Below are 16,080 nucleotides of genomic sequence, written 5' to 3'. Positions count from 1 at the left end.
AGAGTGGCTAGGGAAGCCCAGTCAGATGGGCGGGGTATAAAAAATTTGTTGTTGTTGTTGTTGTTTGCAGGGTTGTAGGTTTGAGCCCCACATTGGGTAAAAGTCCTGCATGATCAGATGACCCTTGTGATCCTCTTCAACTCTACAATTCTAGGTTTCTATGTAACTAAGCTCTGATAGATGGGGGAGGGATTCTTCTTGGGCGCTGAGAGATGCTTGTTGGCTTATTATTATCTTAGCATAATTCTATTCATTAAGTCAGGTGTAGGGAACCTTTGGCCCTCCAGATGTTGCTGAAGCCTGACCACTTGTAGTCCATGCACTGGTAATCTTGACGCTGGATTTACTGCAATGCACTGTATGTGGGGCTACCCTTAAATTTGGTTTGGAAGCTCCAGCTGGTACAGAATGCTGATGGGGCCAACAACATGTGACACCATTGTTAAAACAGCTGCACTGGCTGCTCATCTACCATCAAGCCATGTTCAAGGTTATCATAGAATTGTCGAGTTGGAAGGGACCTCATGGGTCATCTGGTCCAATGCAGGAATCTCAGCTAAAGCATCTATGACCGATAATGAACTTCCAACCTCTGCTTAAAAACCTCCAAGGAAGGAGGGAGACTGTTCCACTGTTAAACAGCTCTTATGACTAGAATTCCCCCCCAACCTGATGTTTAGTTGGTATCTCCTTTCTTGTACCTTGAAGGCATGGGTTCAAATCCTACCCTCCAGAGCAGGAGAAAACAAGCTTGTTCCCTCTTCCATGCAGCAAATACCTTGAGATATTTGAAGATGGCTAATATATCTCCTCTCACTCTCCTCTTTTCCAGGCTAATCAGGTTCTTGTCTTAATTTGCAGAGCCCTGAACACCTCTGAGCCAGGGCACCCCAGAAACCACCCGAACCTTTACAATCGCGGCTCGATCATCTGCAGGAGCATCAGTGATTGTTTCCCAAGTTGGTGAGACTTGTTTGGCAACAACAAGAAACCAAGCCTTGAGAGTTATCAGTCCGGTGGAACACTCTGCCGGTAGAGATTCAGCAGGTACCTTCTGTGCCAGCTTTTAGCACCTGCTGAAAACCTTTTTTCTATTCTGTCAGGCCTATGCAGGTAAATAAGAATATATCCTTCCACAATGGTTAATTGGAGTCTGTTTTAATTTTTTAAAATATGGTTTTTATTTTATGTTTTATGTATTATTGCCGTAAACTGCTTTGATATTGAAGCCTTATTTACCTAGGGATCCATCAGCCTCGCCATCCCCGGACCTTGGAGGGAACAAAAGTACCAGGAAAGCAAAATCTTCTTTGGAGAAAAAGTTTATTGAAATCTGTGCACAGAGACAATCTGTGCGCAGAGACAACCAGAAGGATAGTTCCTAAAAACTGGCTGTGTCTCAAGACACTTCAGCAGACTTTCTTATACTTTTCTGAACACTCTCCCCCCTCCCATACCCTTTACAGACTTTCCCAATCAGTTGGCAAATGTTCAACTTCTTGCTAAACATTCCTATCATTCTGCTGGCTAAGCACTTCCTCATACGTGTCTTTCTGCTAGTTAAGCACTCCCCCCTCCCCTCTTGCTTGTATGTGTCTTTTCTTATTTTTGCATTAGTAAGCATAAGGCAGGAAGGGGGCCTCTTTGGCAGGCCTGGTTAAATCTGCAAACAGCAGCTAAAATATTTCTGCAAGCTAAGAAATAGACTTTTGACCCGCCAGACAAATTTAGCAAACACTCACTGGCGGTGTGCTGACTGTCTCGCCGAAATTTGCAGAAGTGAGATTTGCACAGGATTAGCACAGGAATGTCCTGCAGATAGTACTTGAGAGCAATCTTTCTTAGGTACAAAGTACAAAGCAAGCACAGGGAATACTGAGAGAAATCCTTCCCATCTCCCTTCACTCCCTCCTCTTCTTTTGAACAATCTATTACTTAGATTCGTTCTGGGGTAGGGGTCTATATTCTCTCATTACAGCAATTACACGAGGTCCCATCATGCGAGACATCATCTTTTCCATCATATTCTGCAAGCATTGCATCAAGCAGGGAATACAAAAGCAGAGAAGCAAAAGGATTATAAGTGACCCTACTATTAATACCATAATATTCCTGATCCAACTACCATCGGGCAGCCAAGAATATAACCAATTCCATGGATCACCTTCTGTAGTTTTTAGCGGGTTTTCAGCTATCATTGTTTCCATGTGGTCAATTGTGGCCGAAATGCTGACATTATTATCTGGGATAAACATGCAGCAATGAGAATGAACTAGCGCACAAACTCCTCCCTTCGAGGCCAACATTACATCTAAAGCATAACGATTTTGCAAAACGACCTCCCTCATAGCAGACACTTCTTGGTTGAGGTCCTTTAATGCCTTAATGGTATCATTAAATAGTCCTTCTGTCCAATTGGCGAGCAAATGAAGATCTCTATAATTCATGGCTGCCCCTAAGGAAGGTAGTAGGCCCCGCGATACCTGGGTCCCAACATAATGGTTAATAGGTGTATTCACTGCCCTGCGGTTACGCAGTCTGAGAGATGTTGGTAACTCTCCTATCTTATATAAAAGGGGAACCACCACTCCTAGGGTACAGATTCCAGTAAGATCTCGGGGAACGGATTTAAATGCTGCATCGCCACAAATTAGCCAGAGTTCTTCCGGAAGAAGGTGACTGATGTTTCGGTGTTGCTCCGACCACTTGAAAGCTTGTGAAAACAGAAGGCTTATGTGCCATAGCTCCTGGGTAAAATTTAATAGGGTCTGAACAGAAGAATTGGAACTAGAGCTTTTGTGGAGGTGGTGCATATCAGTCATTAACTTGGCGCTAGTATCGGATTGATAACACCGGGAGGTATTTCCATAATTAACGAAGGCAGAGCAGGCCCTATCAAATACAAAATTCAATACATGTAAGCAATCAGGGTAAATCCCTCGTGGGGTTGACCCTTCAGAAAATTTTAAACAAATAAAAGCTGGCTCGGACAGGGCCAATTTTACGGGCGGCCACTGAGCTTCTTCAGGGTTTTTTCTATTTTCTATATTAAAAATATCATCAATGGGAATTCCATGTAGCATCAAACCTGGCCTTTTAGCATAGGGTGGTATGTGCATACACAGCCAACAATTGGAAAGATTTAACATTGTGGTGAACTTGAACATATCCTTGATATAAATATTGTCTTTCCACATCTTATGATAATTTTCTCCTCGTGATATTTTACTCAATAATCTAGTCCCCATCTGACCCTGTTCACCAGGTGCAGTACCTTCCTTGTCTCCTGCAACTAGGAGAACGAGGAACACTAGGAGGATCATCAAGGGGATAGAAGGATCGGGCCGTCGTCTCCCGCAGAGCCTATGACGCTCATGCCAGCAGAAAAAGAGACACATCCATGTGGCAAGGGCAGTTGTAATAACTCCCATCCACCATCCCCAATTACCCCATGGTTCCTCCCAGCAATATTCAGGGGGTGTGCTCATTGTTGAAGAGCCCACTGATATTCGTGCCCGATTACCTGTTGAGCCTCAAGGATGAGAGCCCACCGGTGAGCTGATGCTCCCACTATGTGGGTCAACTTTTCTACTAACCCTGTTGGGTGGATTGAACTTTCGTGCTGCCTCCCTACTGACCAGAGCATATGGAAGCTGAAATCCTGGGATGGCAACTCTTACTGGCACTTGTTCAGCAATTTCAATGCACACCTGGTTAAGGCTCCCACCCCTGCAACACTTGCATTAAGATAGGTTCCGTCCCATCTAACGCCTGGATTAAGAGTAGGACCTGGTCTATCAAATGAGGTTGGTACAGTGCTCTACCCCCCAGATAACAGTTGACTACCCTCCCACAACAGCAAGAGCGGTCCAGAACTCGATAGATTTCAACCGTCTCTGCAACTTCCCGTATGAGCACTATCCACACGTGCTGGACAGTGGTGTGGGAGAGGAGCCACAACGGGGCAGTGGGGTGTTTCAATACGGCAATCTCATCAATCCCCAGTTTCCAATAGCCAAAGAGTACGCCATCTCTTACCACCGGCAAGACGAACCATTCGTAGCAGAGGCCAGCAGGCCAGTAGGGGCGGTATGGCTCAGTGGGGTCAGGGCTGTGGGGCATAGAGCAGATAACAGAAAAAAAAAAAGAAAAGAGAAAGTCCTTATGAAAATATTAAATGTCCTGGTGGACTTCCTGGATCAGTCCCGGCACGGGTTTTCACGTTGGGGACGCTGCCCGCGGGCGCCCCTCCCATCCAATTCTTCAGCTGTGCGTAGAGATATCAGCTTCCGGTGTGATATCAGCAGAGCGGTCGTCAACGGAGGGTCTGGAGATGGTCAGCCAAAGGGGTTAATCAGGATTTAGTTGCACAGTCCAATCTGTAGCGGTCACTCTGGTGTGGTGGACCCAAGGGGTGATGCTGGCGACTTTCACGGCAGTGGGTGTGGAGAGCAGGACGGTATAAGGTCCCTTCCAGCACGGTTGTAGCGGCGTCCGTGCCCAATCTTTTACCCACACTTCATCACCTGGCTCGAACTGATGCAGCCAACACACAGGGGTTGCGAGCCTGGGTCCACCTGTCGAGACAAAAGAAAACTCGGAAAAATGTCTGGACATAATTATTCAATTGCATATCCTGACCAACATGTGGGCACAACATTCTGACATATGGGACCGGTCTCCCAAGCACAATTTAATGGGAGATTGCGGACCCTGAGTAATGCCAGGGGTAACATTGTCACCCAATTAGACCCAGTTTCCTATGTCAGCTTGGATAGCTGATTCTGGGGTCTGCGTGCTGTATGCAACTTTCAGTTGATTTGTAGTGCCTTGGCCAATTCCTGCAACATTAAATGAACAAAGGCTGGTTCATTGTCACCAGGTTTAGGGCTTTGGTGAGCGCAGTTAATTCTGCCAGCTGGGCCGATGTTCCAGGCGGGAGTGGCTTTGCCTTGATCACCTGGTCTTCCAGGGCTACCACTGCATAACCTGCCTTCCGGTGTCCAGCCTCAATGAAGCTGCTTCCATCCATAAACCATGATGGCCACTGGGGGTCTGCTTCATCTTTAAAGTCAGGTCTGCTAGAGTACACCTCATCCATTACTTCAATGCAGTCATGCGTGGGCTCCCCACCTTCTCCTACCGGTAATAGGGTAGCTGGGTTGAGGGCTGTGGTGACTTGGAATTTCTAACGCGGATGTAATAATAGCATCTGATATTTCCTCATTTTAGCCTGGGAGAGGAAGTAGGTGCCTCTCGGCAGATGGCATGCTGATTCTTTCCTAAGCGGCCTCGCCCTCCTCCCCGGGCGGTTCCTCCTAACGGTGGACCTCCCGTCCTCAGGGCCACCAACTTCTCCTTTTTCTTCTGGGCCTCTTCCTCCCTCTGATTATAAGTGGTCTGGGTTAGTTCTAGCATCCATTCAAGGGTGTGGCCCATAAAAACCTTCATGTTTGTTTGTTTGTTTGTTTGTTTTTTTAAATATTCCTGCGGATATCGGGCGCTGCCTGGGCTACAAAGGCAGTTTTAAAAATTGGGGCGTTGGCAGCCTCATCTGGGTCCACAGGGGTATACTGGCGGTAGGCTTCCTTCAGCCTCTTTAAGTAGGCTCCAGGGGCCTCCTCTGTTCCTTGCACTATTTCTCTGGCCTCCACAAAGTTGGTGAGTTTTCTGGCTGCCCTCCTCATGCCATTTAAGACATTCTGGCGATAAGTGGTGAGGGTATTTTGCCCTTCAGTGGTCTGATTTGCTGGGTTTTCCTCAAATGAAGGGTTTTGGTTCCTCCAATTACAAACTTCTGCACTAGAGAAGGGGACATGTTGAACTGTATAAGTTCTATTGGGCACCACCCCATCAGGTCCCGCGGGGGCCGGAGGGTCATACACTCTGCGGAGAGGCATCACTCTGGCCGCGCCCTTCTCCTGTGCTTTATGTGCCCTATGGAGGGTCACACTTTTCACTGCCTTCCCCACTCTTTCTGCCACTTTCTTCTCTGTTCCCCTATACATCCCGCTGTTTTTAACAAATGGGGACTGACGTCCACTTCTCCTGCATAAGGTTCCACATACTTCCTCAAACGTTCTGCCTGTTCTTATTATCATCTGTCAACTTAACTAATCTTTTTACAAATTCCTCATCCTCACCATCCTCTTCTCTTTCCTCCCTTTCTTCATCTTTGTCCAGGTCTAACAATGCATTGTCCACGGGATTGGGGGCTGGGTCACCTGCTCCCTGTGGCGGGGGTGGTGCCAGGGCTGTTGCCGGGGCATTAAAACTTTATCTTCTTCCCTCTCTAAATTCTGGAGGACTGGGGGTTGTCCTCCTGTCTTCCTGACTGAGCAGATACGGCTGCCTGAGACTTTTTGGCATCATGACTTCAGCCAAGGGGGGGGGGGTTCCTTTCCACATTGGTCTTCCATGTGGAAATATAGGGGATTTGATCAGAATGGACATTCAAAATGTTCTGATATAATGGATTAATGAATTGCAAATCAAGGGTCCTGGTGGACGGCCAATTTATTCTTTTGGGTGGGCCAATCTAATTCACAATGTCCTCATCCTCCCCCTTCATCAGCTTAAATCCCCAAAAGCATTCCAAAGGGGTACTTTTACTTTGGCCAGAACCCATTTCTTCCAAATACTCCGCTCCTATTCACAGTAAAAATTCGGTCACACTTCATATACTACAGATTGTGATCTGCGCGAGGTCGCCCTGGCAGAAAATGCACAATCCTGCAACCGCTCGGCCAAGGGGCACTAATACCCCGGCCCACACTCGACAATTCAATCACTGGAGTATCTGACATGCAACACACACAACATACAAATCACATCAATATAATTTCCCCTCCTTCCTCTGTTCCAAATTTATGCTGGTGGCACTCTCCTGCACAACCAGTCCCCTTATTCCTGGTGGCTTGCACTCTACTGCACAACCAATCCCCTTATTCCTGGCTGGCTGGCACTCTACTGCACAACCAATCCCCTTGTTCCTGGCTGGCACTGTACTGCACAACCAGGTGAGGCTGATCAGGCCTCGCCCTGCCCTTTCCGTCGGGCTTACCTGTTCCGCTGCGGACCTGTCCCTTTTTGGCGCCGTCCTCTTTTCCTCCCTCAACAAGATGTCTCCACTCCAGGACAGTGTGGCTGGCTCCCCCCCACGAAACAGGCGGGGTGCGCACGGGAGCCTGCAAAACGCTGCCGAGCTGTTCACCTTGGTTGAGCCTGGCCCTCCGGTCCGTATTGGGGAGGAGGCTTATCCCGGCACGAGCCCCCAGAGAAATGAAGCCTTATTTACCTAGGGATCCATCAGCCTCGCCATCCCCGGACCTTGGAGGGAACAAAAGTACCAGGAAAGCAAAATCTTCTTTGGAGAAAAAGTTTATTGAAATCTGTGCACAGAGACAATCTGTGCGCAGAGACAACCAGAAGGATAGTTCCTAAAAACTGGCTGTGTCTCAAGACACTTCAGCAGACTTTCTTATACTTTTCTGAACACTCTCCCCCCTCCCATACCCTTTACAGACTTTCCCAATCAGTTGGCAAATGTTCAACTTCTTGCTAAACATTCCTATCATTCTGCTGGCTAAGCACTTCCTCATACGTGTCTTTCTGCTAGTTAAGCACTCCCCCCTCCCCTCTTGCTTGTATGTGTCTTTTCTTATTTTTGCATTAGTAAGCATAAGGCAGGAAGGGGGCCTCTTTGGCAGGCCTGGTTAAATCTGCAAACAGCAGCTAAAATATTTCTGCAAGCTAAGAAATAGACTTTTGACCCGCCAGACAAATTTAGCAAACACTCACTGGCGGTGTGCTGACTGTCTCGCCGAAATTTGCAGAAGTGAGATTTGCACAGGATTAGCACAGGAATGTCCTGCAGATAGTACTTGAGAGCAATCTTTCTTAGGTACAAAGTACAAAGCAAGCACAGGGAATACTGAGAGAAATCCTTCCCATCTCCCTTCAATATTTTCTTCTTTCTATGATATAGTGGTATATAAATATTTTAGTAAATAAACTTCAGTTCCCATCATCCCTAGCCATTGGTCATGCTTGCTGGGGCTGATGGGAGTTGTAGTTCAGGAACATCTGGCAGGCCAAAGGTTCTCCACACCTGCATTAAGTGATTATACTAAGCAAATAGGGAACCAGCATTAAATAAGGGACATACAAAATTACACTGTGCTGTGATAGTTTCGAAAAAAAAGGTTCAGTTGGTGCATTTCTGCTTGAAAATGGGAGACAGCTCATCCATTGCATTCAATATTCATATTGATTTTCAGTTGTATCTTTATTGCGTCTATCATTTCTTAGATTGTATTTTATTGTATTGCACTCTAGATTTTATGGAATTCCGATTGTCATGCAATAAAATACAACCTAGGAAAGTGTGCTGCAATAGCTGCCGCATTGCCGTGGTCTGCAGCAATTTCTAACGAGCTCATGGGAAACATAGTCTGGGAATCACTGGTTTAGAATACAAGGACATTCATTTACTTGCGACTAGGGGTGGAAGAAGAACCTATCAATTTCAGATTTCTCAGTTTCTCATTTTTCCAATCTTAAATTCCATTCTCTACGTTTTGCAGCAGTTTTCCATTTTGTTCTCTTAAAAAATTCTCATGAAAATCCCTCAGCATCTTAGTTTAAATTTCTCTCAATTAATACATGTTTATATGTAGTTTGACTAATGTGCACATTTCCACTTCAAGGTATGATCAAAAAATTGTACTTAAAAAGTCCTGCAGATGTTATTTATTTATTACCTATTCATGTTTCCTCCAAGGAGCTCAAGGTGGTGTATCTGAGTCTCAGTTTTATCCTCACAACCATCCTGTGAGGTAGGTTCAGCTGAGAAACTGTGACTTGACCGAGGTCACCCAATGAGTTTTGTGACTGAGGAGGAATTTGAACCTTGCTCTTCCAGGTACTAACCCACCCCTCTAAGCACTGCACCACACTATCTCTCTCTGGCTTTTAACTGCTTTCAGCCAAGATTTGTGCACTGTAGAATTGACACACACCCAAAGGCGTCTTGGACAACTTGGCCACAGCTGCCGTTTAAACAACAGCAGCCAAAGATCCAGCGTCCTGCAGCCTGGAGGCAGCAATGGGTATCTTTCCAGTAAAAAGCTGATTACTGGCTCCGCTCCTTGATTTTGACATTTAGAAACAAAATGGTATGCACTCTTGCGGCACAACTGCTTGGGAAAGCTTATGACTAAGCAGAATTGTGCTAATGATGTTTGGTACTGATGTGGAAGCGGATATATCATTAGCCCCATGTGAGAGTTGTTGCTGATGCTTTTAAGCATCACTGCTTGGCAAATGAAGGTGGTCCATGATGGCAGGGGTTTCCAGATCTTGGTCCACAGGCCACCAGTGGTCCACAAGCTTCTTTCAGGTCATCTGCAGGAAGGTGGCACAGGTGAGGTGCAGGCTTTCCCACCCAGTCACTCTTTCTTCCCACCTGATGCCCCCACCCCTCAAGCTGAACCATGCAGGGTGGAGTCTTCTGCTTACCTGCGCGGCGCAGGTTGCTGCTGCTTTGCAAGCACCCTGCAGGATCAAACCCTCCTGCTCTTGGTCAAGTGTCTCCTCCTTCCTCCTTCCCAATCCTAAATGTAATCTGGGTTTAATAATCCCAATTAAATATGATGCCCAGCCCCCCTGAATTGATCCAGGGCTGGATCTGGGGCAGGTGGTCCCCATGGCAGTATGGGTGGGGCAGCACAATCTGGGGCCTCAGATTGGGGTCCTGGGGAAGATCTAAAACATATAGAGGCAGTGGATAGGGAAAAGTTTCATGACAGAACTGCGGGTCCCACAGTGAATGGGGATCAGGACAGACAGAAGGAAGTACTTTCCCACACAGGGCACCGGTAAACTGTGGAACTCATTGCCACAAGATAGTGTTGGCCACTCATTTGGGGTTAGAGCCAGAAGTGAGGAACCTGTGGCTCTCTGCTCTTAGACACCAACTCTCATCTACTCCAAGTAGCACGGCTAATATATAGTTCAACAGAATCCAGAGGGTCAAAACATCTTGGCTTTTTCTTTAAAGCAGGCTCTCCTGGTGCCAGTCGTTTTATGGAGTATTAATGGTACAACTGTAGAAAAGGTTTTACTGCATTCAATACTGTGATCTTTGGGGTTATATTTTATCTTATTGGATACTACTTCAGTTGTTTTTGGTTGTGAAGGGATTTATAAACCCACAGACAAACAAACAATTTTAAATACCCTTTTGGCACAAGGCTAAAACTGCCCTGCGCTCTCATGCCTCTGATGGCAAATGCTAGGGAATGGCTTATTTATTTTCTAACTGCTGTGACTGCTGCTGCTTTGCATATTTGAGGTTTTCAGGCTGCATATCATCTCCATTCCTCCCATTTATTAAAATGTATCCCTGGCCACTCTCCAATCACATTGTCAGCATGGCTTGCAATAAAATATTTAAAGTGCAATAAAAGAACCGAGAGGTAAAAAATAAGCTGAGAAACAGAGAATCTACCAAAGTGGCTGGGGAAAACAGCATGTGAACTAGAATATAACAGATCAACAAAAGGTCAAAAGCCTATAAGAACAAGAAGGTGTTTAGCTGTATCCTGTCAAATCCCCCCTTTAAAGCAATTAAAGTGAGTGACCATCACTACATCAGAGTGGACACCCAGGTAGTCCTATTGAGTCAGAGTGCTCCAGAGCTGAGGCCCTTTCCTTGAAAAGGTCCTTTCTCTGGTGGGCATCTGTTATATCTCAGATGGTGCAGACAGCCAGAGAACATAACCCAGTGTTGATTTTAGAAGCTGAGCTCTTCAAGTATATTTTCCCCAAGCTATGAAGTTTTCAAAGAGGAGTAGCAAACCCGTAGCTCACCAGCTGTTTTTGGGATATGGTACCCACTATGGTTTTCCCAGTAGTGATGTATGGAAGTGAGAGCTGGACCATAAAGAAGGCTGATCACCAAAGAATTGATGCTTTTGAATTATGGTGCTGGAGGAGACTCTTGAGAGTCCCATGGACTGCAAGAAGATCAAACCTATCCATTCTGAAGGAAATCACCCCTGAGTGCTCACTGGAAGGACAGATCCTGAAGCTGAGGCTCCAATACTTTGGTCACCTCATAAGAAGAGAAGACTCCCTGGAAAAGACCCTGATGTTGGGGAAGGTGGAGGGCACAAGGTGAAGGGGAGGACAGAGGACAAGATGGTTGGACAGTGTTCTCGAAGCTACCAGCATGAGTTTGACCAAACTGCGGGAGGCAGTGGAAGACAGGAGTGCCTGGCGTTCTCTGGTCCATGAAGTCACGAAGAGTCGGACATGACTAAACGACTAAACAACAACAACCCACCACCCCTGATTACTGGCTAGAGCCACAGGAAAACTGAAGGTGCTGAGCTGCTCTGCTGGCAAATACATATGGTCAGATAAGTGCAGGTGTTGCTCATCTTTAAACCTCCATAAGAACATACAAAAAGCATGCTGCATCAGGTCCATCAAGTCCACATCCTGTTCTCACAGTAGCCAAGCAGAAGCCTGTGGGAAACCCACAAGTGGAGCCGGTGCACAAGACCACTCCTGTGGTTTCCAGCAGTTGGTATCCAGAAGCATTACTGCCTCTATGTGAAAGCATAGCATAACCATCACAGCTAGTAGCCATAGATAGCCCCTTCCTTCTTGAATGTGGCTGAACTACAACTCCCAGCATTCCTGGCCACTGGCCATTGCTGCTGGGGCAGATGGGAGTTGTAGTTCAGCAACCAATCAAATGGATTCAGTTATGGCTATTGGGTTGAATCCACCTAACTGTACTGGTTGGGGCTGATGGACTCTCCAGCAACTACATTGCAGGGGGTTGGACTAGATGACCCTCGGGGTCCCTTCCAACTCTACGATTCTATGAACTTCTGGAGGGCATTAGCTTCCCCCACCCTGGCTTTAAATATCAAGACTAGCCCTTTCAGTTGGACCTGGAAGCAGGTCAGGCTCCATTGGCAAAGCACCAACATAATATAGCCATAATGCCCAGTCCCAGTTAGCAATTTAGCAGCTGAATTCGGAACTAATTGCTGTTTCTGAGCAGCCTTCAGAGGCAGCCTCCCACACGGCACATTACATTGCATTGTTTACGACGAAGAGTAAGCCATCTGGAAAGCAATGTTTGCTCATCCACTTGTTTAATTAATACATAGCAATAATCCTTAAGTCTCCCGTTCCATCCAGAAGGAGACACACACTCCTCACCCCCTGCAGGGTTAGTCAATGTGGTGCCCTCCAAATGGACCCCAACTCCCATCAGCCCCAAGGATGGTCAATGGGCTGGGCTAGAACCTTTCTCCCTGCTTAGGGGTGGAGGAGAGATTCAATTCAATTTAAATCTACCTAATTCCTGCTTCCTGAAGCAATAGGCAGACAAAAATGCAGCCATCTTCTAAGCATGCTTATCTGGGGAGAATCTAACTTCATAATAAGTGCTCAGTGGAGATTGTGTTGCATTCTATCAGTACAGTGGTACCTCGGGTTACATTACCTTTGAGTAACGTAATTTCGGTTTGCAAACGCGGCAAACCCGGAAGTGTATACTTCTGGGTTTATCCACGCGCACATGTGCAGAAGTGCTCTATCGCGCCACGCATGCATGTGCAGAAGCGGAACCTCTGGTTACAGACTTTTTGGGGTCAGTACCGACCCCCCAGAACGAATTAAGTTCATATCTGGAGGGTCCACTGTAATATATATTGCACCCTGTTAAGATTCCTGCTCCGTGTTTGCAGTCATGAGATTGTTCTCTATCACATGACGGTGTATGTTTTCATTCCACAGTGTGGGAAGTGACAAAGACAGGATGTTTTGTAGTACTGTGTTCCGGAATGTGGGGCTATTGTCCTTTGTCCTTTCTCTCTTTGCTGTCTGATGAGAAAGAGGAAGGAGCTAAGTCAGAATGCTCCGAGTGTATTATATGTAAATAAAGTAGATTAGCCAAGATGCTGAGCTATTGAGTCTGTTACGTGAGCTGCCAATACTCTGAAGTGTGCTGATGCTTTTTGGTATCAGTCACTGTGATGTTCGGGCAGAAGAAAGCTTTTGAAGCTCCCGAACAACCGACCAGGAGGGAGAGAACATGCCAGTCGGGCATGTGTCTCTACCAGGGTCCTGCATGAGAGTAGCATGATCCTAACACACCCAACCCCAATCTTTGAGTAGCAAGAGACATGGGGCTCCTGTGCTTACCCAGTATCAGGAGTGGGTATCAGGAGCAGGTTAGCAGTAGATCATACAGTGTCCGTGAAGTTAACTCTTTATTCAAGGAAACAAGGTCGACTCAGAAGGCCATGCCTAGTGAGCACAGCAACTCGTCCTGGTAGATCTCGCCCCTATGCGGCAGTTGTGGGGATTGAAGTTCCCCACCTTGCCTAAGTCTCCTCCTCCCCAGATTCCCCAATGAATCTAAGACTCTGTTGTTGTGCCTATGTATGCTCCTCCCTCTTCATACCTCTCCTGGTTCTGGGAGAATGGGGGGAGGGGAGCTGGTTGCAGCAGGATAGGGACAATGGCGTCACAAGGGGGGTGGGGGCGGAGTGCCCCAGGTGCCATGTCTGGGGAGTGTGACAAGAAGTCACCCCGCAGGGTGCTCACCCTGCTGCCCCTGGGCGCAGTGTCACAAGCAGCCATCACACCGCTGCAGCCACATGTGGAGAATCCTTCATCTCGCGGCTGCAGACGCGAGCAGAGGATCCCACCACTGTCCATATGGCGTTTGAGCAGTGCCGGCGGGAAACTGCTACATACAATGCATGTGCGGTGTCACATGAATGCATTGTATGTAGCAATGCTGCACATGCGCCCTACGTAGTGATGTCACACATGTGTCATACGTAGTGACGCCATGCATGCATCATACGTACTGGTGCAATGTGTGCACAGCTGGCAGTTTGCCCTGCCCCGGCTGTCAGTTAGCCTTCGTTTGCCCCTGGATAGGGAGACCCGCTGGCTTCTTCAGCAGCCTGGCTCATCTCTGCTTCTTGGCCCCCCTCCTCTCCAGCCTCTGCTTCTGCCACTGTTTCCAGACTGCTGTCTGCCATAGACTCTTCCTGCTCACTAAACCCTGTTATCTCTTCAGCTTCTAACACCTCCCCCCCAGTCTTCTTGATCTCTCTTCTCCCTCTGACCATTCATTGTCGCCCCATTGCCAATCCCCTGGGCTCTGAGCCTTCTTCCCTTGGGGGTTCCCCAGCTGGTGCATCCCACCATTCCTCTGCATCTAGCGAGTCCATGACACCCATGGTTTGGTTACTTTGGAATGAAGGCCAGTGGAGACTACAGTGCCTTTAGGATATATGGCCTTTGTTGACACATTTATAGTAGGATGAAGGGGCTCAAAGCATTAACACCCCATCAGTTCAGTTGCCAGGGCAGCCCCAAATCCCAGTGCTGCACAGAGCTAAACGTGTCTCTGCCCCAGCCTTTCTCAGCTTTTTCTCCAGCTTCCATCTCATTCACCAGCAACTCCACAGGCCCTCTGCTCATGGCCCCTTTTTGTTATTCGTCACTTGGATGAAGCTACCGGTAATTGCAACTCATCTCATCCCTTTGAAGTGAAGCAGAGCGTGTATTTATATTCAGTTGTATTGATCCTCACCTGGTAGAGAAAAATCAACATTTCTCTCCTAACAATGACATATTTGCATCATATTTGGGGCAATTGCTCTGCAAAAATGTGTGTATTACTCCAAATGGCATACAAATTATAGATAAGGTGGGAAGGTCCTGTCGCAAGTGGTGTCTCAACATACCGGTACCTCAGGAGGCCAGCAAACACAAAGAAAGTCTTAAAAGGAAGATATTAAATACCAGGATTTTTTTTCAGCTGGAACTTGTAGGAACTCAGTCCTGGCACCTCCCAGGTGGGTGCCATTGCTATTATAAGAGAACAAGGATGGTGTTCATAGTGAGGTCTGGCACCTCTTTTTCTAAACAAGCAGCACTGTGCGATACTAATCTTCTGGTTCACTCTATTACAGGGATAGAAACCTTGGGCCTTCCAGATGTTGTGGTTCAACACCAATTCCCACCGTTCCTCACCCTTGGCCATAACAGCTTGGGCTGATGGGAGTTGTAGTCCAACACAAGCGTCAGTACTCTTTTGTTAACTACAGGTACATTTCCAGGAATTCACCATACATTAAAGAGCCAGTTAAAACTGTTGGACTATGTTTAAAAGTACCTTCCCCAAAAAAACCAGAGTCCTTTTTGTTGGGGATAATTCAGATGGAAATTCCCAGGTGTCAAAAAAGGTTGTTTATGTATGCCACTACTGCGGCCTGTGTTTTGTTATCCCCAAAAAGGAAAATGAGTGGGGTCCCAGCTACAGAAGAATGGCAACTTAAGCTGATGGAATATGCACAATTTGCAGACTTAACATACAGAATAAGAGAACAAGAAGAACATACATACGTTTAAAGAAGATTGGAAAAATGTTTATTGAATATATGGGGGGAAATTGTGTACACTTGAAAACGCTGGCAGCATTAAGATAAATTCAACAGTGTAAATAAATTTTGATGAATGTAATAATGGAATACTGAATGGTTTAGTTTATGTAAAATATGCAGGGATCTATGGTATGCAAAATGAACCATTGAAAGAGAAGAAGGGAAGCCATTGATATCTTAAGGATGTAAAAATGAGTTACAGGGAACCAGGCAGAGGGCCTTCTCGGTAGTGGCGCCCGCCCGGTGGAACGCCCTCCCATCAGATGTCAAAGCGATAAACATCTACCTGACATTCAGAAGACATCTGAAGGCAGCCCTGTTCAGGGAAGTTTTTAATATGTGACATTTTAGTGTATCTTTCATCTTTGTTGGAAGCTGCCCAGAGTGGCTGGGGAGACCCAGCCAGATGGGCGGGGTACAAATAATAAATTATTATTATTATTATTATTATTATTATTATTATTATTATTATTTAAAATTGTAAAACAGAAAATGAAATCAAAGTTCTATACAGTGGTACCTCAAGTTACAAATGCTTCAGGTTACAAACTCCGCTAACCAGGAAGAGTTACTTTGAGTTGAGAACTTTGCC

The 16,080-nt window shown here is 46.5% G+C and overlaps 1 long non-coding RNA gene across 1 annotated transcript; it reads left to right on the top strand.

Moving 5' to 3' along the window:
• Positions 1–782: 782 nt before the first annotated feature.
• Positions 783–15,658, top strand: LOC310849994. The gene is made up of 3 exons (XR_014567176.1): positions 783–1,113; positions 9,008–9,110; positions 15,018–15,658. It is a non-coding gene; the product is annotated as an uncharacterized lncRNA (long non-coding RNA).
• The last annotated feature ends 422 nt before the right edge of the window (positions 15,659–16,080 follow it).

This window comes from Podarcis gaigeae, assembly GCF_964106915.1.
Source record: "Podarcis gaigeae genome assembly, chromosome: 8".
NCBI lineage: Eukaryota > Metazoa > Chordata > Lepidosauria > Squamata > Lacertidae > Podarcis > Podarcis gaigeae.
The sequence above is the reverse complement of the archived record's forward strand: the minus strand, read 5'-3'. Positions and strand labels throughout refer to the sequence as shown.